The sequence below is a fragment of the Populus alba genome, chromosome 3, assembly GCF_005239225.2.
Source record: "Populus alba chromosome 3, ASM523922v2, whole genome shotgun sequence".
Lineage (NCBI taxonomy): Eukaryota > Viridiplantae > Streptophyta > Magnoliopsida > Malpighiales > Salicaceae > Populus > Populus alba.
The window spans coordinates 754852-757063 of NC_133286.1; positions in this window are offsets into that span (position 1 = coordinate 754852).

Consider the following 2212-nt stretch of genomic DNA (forward strand, 5'->3'; position numbering starts at 1 on the left):
AGGTAGTGCTCCACTAGGCCATGTGAATGGAAATCATGGGAGGTAGTGCTCCCCTATGCCCCGAAATATAGGGGGTGTTAGGTGAGAATGGAAGCTCACATTTGGCTATAAATAGGCTGCCAAGCCTCTGCTGTGTAGCATGCGAATTTGTGCATAGCACACACCATTTTTGTGTATTTCCTTTGTTGATGAGATAAATAAAGGTTGAGAGGGATTCTTGTAAAAGCTTGGTGTGTTTGCTTGTGTTTATTCTTTGTCTACGACGAGGGTACTTGGGAGAACCTCTTTGTGTGAGCGAAACACTTAGTCGTAGGAAAACACGAGTGAAAGGGTGAGGCAAGGCTGAGTCTAGCGGGACTAGGCTGCCGCACGGGTTTATTTGCGAGGCGAAAAATGGATAGGATTGGGAAGCATGAGGATGTGAATAAGAAATATATGGAGTGGGAAAGCCGTTCTACGAGGATTGTAAAAGAAGAAAGTAAAAGGAGAGGTTTCGAGGATGTTGAAGCAGAGTTAGCGGTTAAGAAGAATGAGATAAAAGTTACGAGGATAAAACTTGACAAAGAACGTGAAAAGGTGAAGTATTTAGACGAGAAGCTAGTAACAATGGAAAAACAAAAGGATCAAATCGACGCCAACAACACTGCTTTGAACAGAACCCACATGTTGCTCATAGAAAAAATGACCAAGACAGATGAGCAAATGGACGAAGCTGCTGCACATGCTCGAATTATTAGAATCAATGCGCGGAATGTGGGAGGAGACATCATTCGTTATCCTAAAACGATTGCCTTTCTAGGGAAGATTGAGAAACCGCGGCTTTTGCCTTGTTACCTTTTGCTAAAGAGTTTATGGAGGAAAGGGATTAACATGTTGTATTTCTTTTTATTTCTAAATGTAATAAATTTATCAAGCATTAATGAAAAGGGCGTTGACCCATCTTCTTATGCAAAAATCTGTCTCTTGGTGAATATGATTCAAGCAAACGACTCGAAAGGCAGAACTCCTATCAAAGCAATGTGACAAGAGAAACTATGCTTATAATGTGATGGCTGTTATTCGTTCACAAGAAGGCTGCATCCATACCCAATGAACAAAGCATTCTTATCACAATCATGCATTTTTCTCATACATCTATGCACGCATCTCCAGATCGTGAAACATAGGTCCCACGTCCAGAATCCACCAAACCCGGTCTAGATCAAGAATGGAGAACGAAGAAAGAGCTCACTTAGAGTCACATTATCAGACCGAGTTAGAATCCGTAAAAAATGAAGTTGCTAGGCTGATCGACCTACTCGAGCAACTTTTGAGAGCTAAGAACGGGGAGGGAACGTCAGCACAACCACCTGAAGGAGCGCCAGCAGCTCACGTCCCTCAAGCATCTCAAAACTAGGGGGCAAACTCGGCCAATGAACAACATTTTGTGCCTATTACCCCTATCCAACCAACTCAGGCTCCAATCACTGTTGACTTAACAACGGAGGGAATCCCGGATAATAGGTCTCCCAATTTGATGGACCAGGACAAGTTGTTTGCCTTGGAAGAAAGATTAAGGGCAGTTGAGGGTAATGACTGGTTTGACCCCATGTGAGCAGCTGAGGTGTGTTTGGTACCAAACATCGTGTTGCCAAAAGATTTTAGGATACCAGAGTTCATTAAGTACACTGGTTTGGAATGCCCAAACACTCACATTCGATCCTACTGCAATAAAATGGCGGAAGTAATCCGCGATTGAATAAACTGCCTAATCTATTTCTTTCAAGATAGCCTCGCAGGGTCCGCTTTGAGCTGGTACATGAGGTTAGATAGTATCAGGATCAGGAGCTGGAGAGACTTGGTGGAGGCTTTCCTTAAGCAGTACAAGTTTAACATGGAAATCGCTCCTGATCGAACAAGTCTAATGTCAATGGAGAAAAGGAGCCAAGAGTCAGTAAGGGCTTATGCACAAAGGTGGAGGGATGAGGCAATGCATGTCCAACCCCCTTTGATAGAAACAGAGATGGTATGCTTGTTTGTCAATACCTTCTAGGCACCTTATTATGAGCACCTAATGGGTAGTTCATCTCAACATTTCTATGATGCGGTGCGCATAGCTGAAAGGATAGAGCAAGGGATTAAAGCTGGGCGTATAGCGACGCCGTTGGAAAAGAAGGGTTTTATTGGAAGAAAGAGAGAAGGCGATATTAACAACTTGGAAGGTGGGTATAAG